Below are 6,000 nucleotides of genomic sequence, written 5' to 3' on the forward strand. Positions count from 1 at the left end.
GAGTGGACATTCTGAAACTTGTTTGAAGTCACCAGGTCACATGACCAAGGAGCTATTGAAATTCTACATTTTGAAAAATTATTTTAAAATCTTGTGAGATGAAAATGGACAAACTAAAGGGTGTGCAATGTAGAGGCCCACTGAGTGGACATTCTGAACCTTGTTTGAAGTCACTAGGTCACATGACCAAGGAGCTATTGAAATGTTACATTTGGAAAAATTCATGTAAACCGTGTGAAATGAAAATGGACAAACTAAAGGGTGTGCAATATGTAGGCTCACTGAGTGGACATTCTGAACCTTGTTTGAAGTCACTTGGTCACACGACCAAGGAGATATTGAAACTTTACATTTTGAAAAATGTATGTAAGGTCATATGAGTTGAAAATGGACCAACTAAAGGGTGTGCAGTATAGAAGGGCAGTGGACATTCTGAACCTTGTTTGAATTTAGTAGGTCACATGACCAAGGAGCTGTTGAAATTTGAATGTAAAAATAGTTTGTACTTTGTTTACACTCCCTAACTAATTCAACTTGGAATACAAAATGCAGCTCACATTTCCACAGGTTTATTAGCTTTGGAAAGCGAATTCATGTCCAAATCGTGAAAATAAGACCTGTGCAATGTTGTGCGCAATTTTTCCAACATCATGATACTTATTTGGCTTCTGTGGCTCAGGTGGTTTGAAAGCTATTGAGGCTAAGCGCGAATATCCGTCGAATATCAAACTTCAAACTGTCTTTACCTCGGTGGTTCGTGATAGTTACTACCTATCCCTTTGAATTGACGTTGAAAGTAGTACTCCACTTGTAGCGCAATAAAAGAGAAGAGGTTACTACTGCTGTGCTTAGCCCACATTTGACTACGTTACGTAACATTCCATCAAAAGACGAGCGACAAGCTTTTGGTTTCACTCGCATAGGTATGTAGAGAGTAGAGGCAGAGCTGAACACAACTCACTGATTTTTTAAACCTTGATTTGACAGTATAACTCAGATTGTAGCCCAGTGAGTCACTGTACTTCCTCTTTAAGCTTAACATTGTTGGATTTACAAAGTGTTCTGGTGTGTGTGGATTACAAGACATCAAGAAAAATGTTCAAAGGTGCTTATCTACTGGTGGTCATGACAGTCTTAGCTGGTAGGCAGTCTTAGCTGGTAGGTGCTCATCTGAGCATTATGCATTTCTTCACCTCAGCTCATGTTGTAACAGTGTCATTGATGCAACTCTCTTCTTTTGGCGAGTCATCGACAGCCATTCCAAAGAAATGAAATGTAACTTTAATGTGAAGACAACGCAAGAAAAGTGTATGTTTCTGTTCACAGAGGTGGTTGTTGAGAGCTCTGGCAGCATTTTCCCTGTGGACGAGGTGTCAGGTAAATGCATACACAGCACTGAACTTTGCACGTTGTATCTTTAATGACCGTTGTTCTTGGTTGCTTTGATCAATGCATATCGCCATTGTCATTTGATTTGACCATTTCCATTTGAATCTATGGTACTATCAATACATCTTATTGTGCAATGTAATGGCTAGCCATAAACATTAGAGTTTCCTGTATGCAAATCTTACAGATTGTCTGAAAAGAGGCTACACAGCAGCCGGAAAGAGAAATTGTGGTTTCGATGAAGGTATGGGTCAAAAGTTATGTTTCACACTCTTTTATGAATGGCAGTAACTTTTTAATGATCTTTCCCTGCAGTCATTTAGAATTTACAGTAAATTCCATCACTGCCATATATTTGATTTCTCTGCATTTTAATGTACGTCTAAATGTAAGTCACGTCTAAATGTAAGTCTGAAGCTATGTATGATTCTCTATGGGAGTTATTATTATTCCACTTGAGGGGATTCAACATATTCTGCACCCCAGCTGTTATTGAGTGGAACAAAACACTAAACACTCCAGACTCCCCACTGGGCACAGACTTCAGTTCAACGTCCAGTTTTGGTTGAGTTGTCAACTAACGTGAATTTAACATGAAATAATAAATAATTGGATTTAGGTTGCAAGTTGGGTGAAAAAAAGCTGAAAATCCCTTAAGTTGATGACTTTTTGAAAATCCAAACAGTTTTCCACGTTGATTTAACGTCATCACACTGAATTTGTGTTGTTGAAATTATGTGGAAACAACGTTTATTCAACCAGTTTTTGCCCAGTGGGTCTTGACGTAGGCTACCTTTTGTCTGATTCAAACCATTCCACTGGTGAGACTAAGTAAAAGTTTCATTTTTTGGTTCACACTATCCCAGAAGAGTGCCAAATGGTGATATTTCAATGACTAAATAGTCTGTACAGTCATTCCAGTACAGATCGTTTTTGATTCTTGAGGTTTTTTTTCAGCCTGTGAAGATGCTAAATATAAGGATGCAATACTGCCATGCATACTCTTAGGATATGATCTCATTTACCAAGACTCATGTAAGTTACTGATCCTCTGCATTGATTGTTTTTAGTACAGAGCAAGAAAGTTACTTCTGCAATGAAATAAATTGTAAAACCAATATATATACAGTACCAGTCAATAGTGGACAAACCTACTCATTCAAGGGTTTTTCATTATTTTCACTATTTTCTACCATGTAGAATAAGAGTGAAGACATCACAACTATGAAATAACACATACGGAATCATGTAGTAACCAAAAAAGTGGTGAACAAATCAAAATATATTTTATTATATTTGAGATTCTTCAAAGTAGCCACCCTTTGCCTTGATGACAGCTTTGCACACTCTTGGCATTCTCTCAACCCGAGCTTCACATGAAATGCTTTTCCAACAGTCTTGAAGGAGTTCCCACATATGCTGAGCACTTGTTGGCTGCTTTTCCTTCACTCTGCGATCCAACTGATCCCAAACCATCTCATTTGGGATGAGTTTGGGTGATTGTGGAGGCCATGTCATCTGATGCAGCACTCCATCCCTCTCGTACTTGGTCATTTAGCCCTTACACAGGTTGGATGCGTGTTGGGTCATTGTCCTGTTGATGGAAAATGATTGTCCCACTCAGCACAAACCAGATGGGATGGCGTATCGCTGCAGAATGATGTGGTAACCATGCTGGTTAAGTGTGCCTTGATTTTTAAATAAATCACAGACCGTGTCACCAGCAAAGCAGTCCCACACCATAACACCTCAATGATTTACAGTGGAAAATACACATACGGAGATCATCCGTTCACCCACACTGCGTCTCACAAAGACACGGCGGTTGGAACCAAAGATCTCAAATTTGGACTCATCAGACCAAAGGACAGATTTCCACCGGTCTAATGTCCATTGCTCGTATTTATTGGCCCAAGCAAGCCTCTTCAGTAGTCTGCAGTAGAGGTCATTCTGGGTTTTCCTTTCCTGTGGAGGTCCTCATCTTCTGTATACCACCCCGAACTTGTCACAACACAACTGATTGGCTCAAATGCATTAAGGAGGAAAGAAATTCCACAAATGGACTTTTAACAAGGCACACCTTGTCACAAATCCCGTTTCCTGAGTCTGTTTTTTGCCTTTGTTCTGTCCTGGAGTGTTTTTTCTGGCGTCCTGGAACGCACCCTGTCTGGTTGCCGGGCAATGTAGCCAGTTGGGAGTTCTGATTACCCGCACCTGTATCCCATCAGCTATCTGCACACCTGGTCCTGATCATCATCTCTCCTCTTCATCAGCCCGGACCTGACATCCATTCCCTGCCGGATCGTTAGCCATGAACAGTATTGAATGATATTACGGTCAAGAACAAGTATCCCCTGCCCTTGAGGCTTTCGATTCTTTACAGGGTGCTACGGTTTTTACGAAGCTTGATTTACATAATGTTTATCATTTGGTTCGGATCAAAGAGGGGGACGAGTGGTTGACTGGGTTCAATACTCCGATGGGACATTTCGAGTACCAGGTGATGCCGTTTGGACTGACCAACGCTCCTGCTGTGTTCCAAAGTATGGTGAATGAGGTTCTGAGAGATATGATTGTTATTTTTGTGTTCGTTTACCTGGATGATATCCTCATCTTCTCGAAGGAGCTTTCTAGCCACGTTCAGCATGTCAAGCAGGTCCTGCAGCAGTTATTGGAGAACCGTCTGTTCGTGAAGGCTGAGAAGTGTGATTTTCACGCCCACACGACGTCCTTCCTCGGGTACATCATCTCCAGGGGAGAGATCAAGATGGACCAAGAGAAGGTTCGGGATTGGGTCCAGCCCGGTACGAGATTGCAGCTCCAGAGATTCCTGGGGTTTGCAAACTTTTAGCGGAGGTTTATCCGTGATTACAGCCGGGTGGCCGCCCCTTTAACTGTACTGACGTCTTGCACCAGAAAGTTCTGTTGGTCTTCTGAGGCAGACCGAACATTTCTAGATTTGAAGAGCCGATTCACGAACGCCCCGATTCTCTCTCAACCTGACACTTCCCGACAGTTCGTTGTGGAGGTGGATGCGTCTGATGTGGGGGTGGGCGCCATCCTGTCCTAGCGTAGCTCCACTGACGGTAAACTCCATCCCTGCGCCTTCTACTCTTCTCGTCTTTCTCCAGCTGAAAGAAACTACGATGTGGGTAATCGGGAGCTTCTCGCTGTGAAGCTTGCCTTGGAGGAGTGGCGTCACTGGTTGGAGGGAGCGGAGCAACCGTTTGTGGTCTGGACTGACCACAAGAATCTGGCTTACGTGCAATCGGCTAAACGTCTCAACTCCCGTCAGGCCCTTTGTTTTTTGGACGCTTCAATTTTCCCCTGACATTCCGACCTGGGTCGAAAAACGGGAAGGCGGACGCCCTGTCCCGGATGTTCTCCAAGACGGAGGAGAGTGGGACCAAGACTGAGACAATTCTTCCCCAGAACGTTGTCGTGGGAGCCGTTACATGGAGGATTGGGGAGGAGGTGATGGCGGGTCTTCGGACACAGCCCGGGCCCGGTAACGGTCCACCCGGTCGGTTGTTCGTGCCTGAGTCGGTTCGTTCTGCTGTCCTTCAGTGGTCCCACGCCAGCAAGATAGCTTGTCACCCTGGTGTTGCTCGGACTATGGCGCTACTGCGCAGACGATTTTGGTGGCCTGCCATGGGAAAAGATACCCGGAGGTTTGTTTCCGCTTGTCCTGTTTGTGCGCAGAATAAGAGTACCAATCGGGCCAGCTCTGGGCTTCTTCACCCCCTACCTATTCCCCGGTGACCTTGGTCGCATCTGGCCCTGGATTTTGTCACGGGGTTGCCCTCTTCTGTTGGTAACACGGTTATTCTGTCCATTGTGGATAGATTCAGCAAGTTTGCCCACTTTGTTCCCCTCTCCAAGCTGCCTTCTGCCACTGAGACGTCCGGGATCCTGGTTAGGGAGGTGTTCAGGGTCCACGGGTTGCCCTGTGACATTGTTTCTGACCGTGGTCCTCAGTTTCCCTCTGCTGTCTGGAAATCCTTCTGTTTGGCCATTGGAGCTACAGTCAGTCTCACATCTGGATTTCACCCCCAATCTAATGGTCAGGCGGAGAGAGCCAACCAGAAGATGGAGTCTACGCTGCGCTGTCTTGTTTCCTCTGATCCCACCTCTTGGTCCTCTCAATTACCCTGGGTCGAGTATGCTCATAATACTCTCCCTTCAAGTGCCTGTACGGTTACCAACCTCCCTTGTTTCCTTCTCAGGAGCGGGATCTCTCGGTTCCTTCTGTCCAGACCCACATTTGTCGTTGCCACCGCACCTGGCATCGGGCCAGGTAGGCCCTCCTTAAGGTTTCTGACCGGTATCAGATCCAGGCGAATCGTCGCCGTATTCCTGCCCCCGCTTATACCGTCGGAGATAGGGTTTGGTTGGCTACACAGGATCTTCCTCTACGGACTGAGTCGAGGAAACTGTCACCGAAGTTCATTGGTCTGTTTGTAGTGGAGAAGATCATTAATCCTGTTGTGGTCCGACTCAAGTTGCCTGCTACACTAAGAGTACATCCCACCTTTCATGTCTCCTGCCTCAAGCCGGTCCTCCTCAGTCCTCTGTTGCCCCCTCGTCCTCCTCCTCCTCGGATGATCAGAG

The sequence above is a fragment of the Oncorhynchus keta genome, chromosome 4 (genome assembly GCF_023373465.1).
Source record: "Oncorhynchus keta strain PuntledgeMale-10-30-2019 chromosome 4, Oket_V2, whole genome shotgun sequence".
NCBI lineage: Eukaryota > Metazoa > Chordata > Actinopteri > Salmoniformes > Salmonidae > Oncorhynchus > Oncorhynchus keta.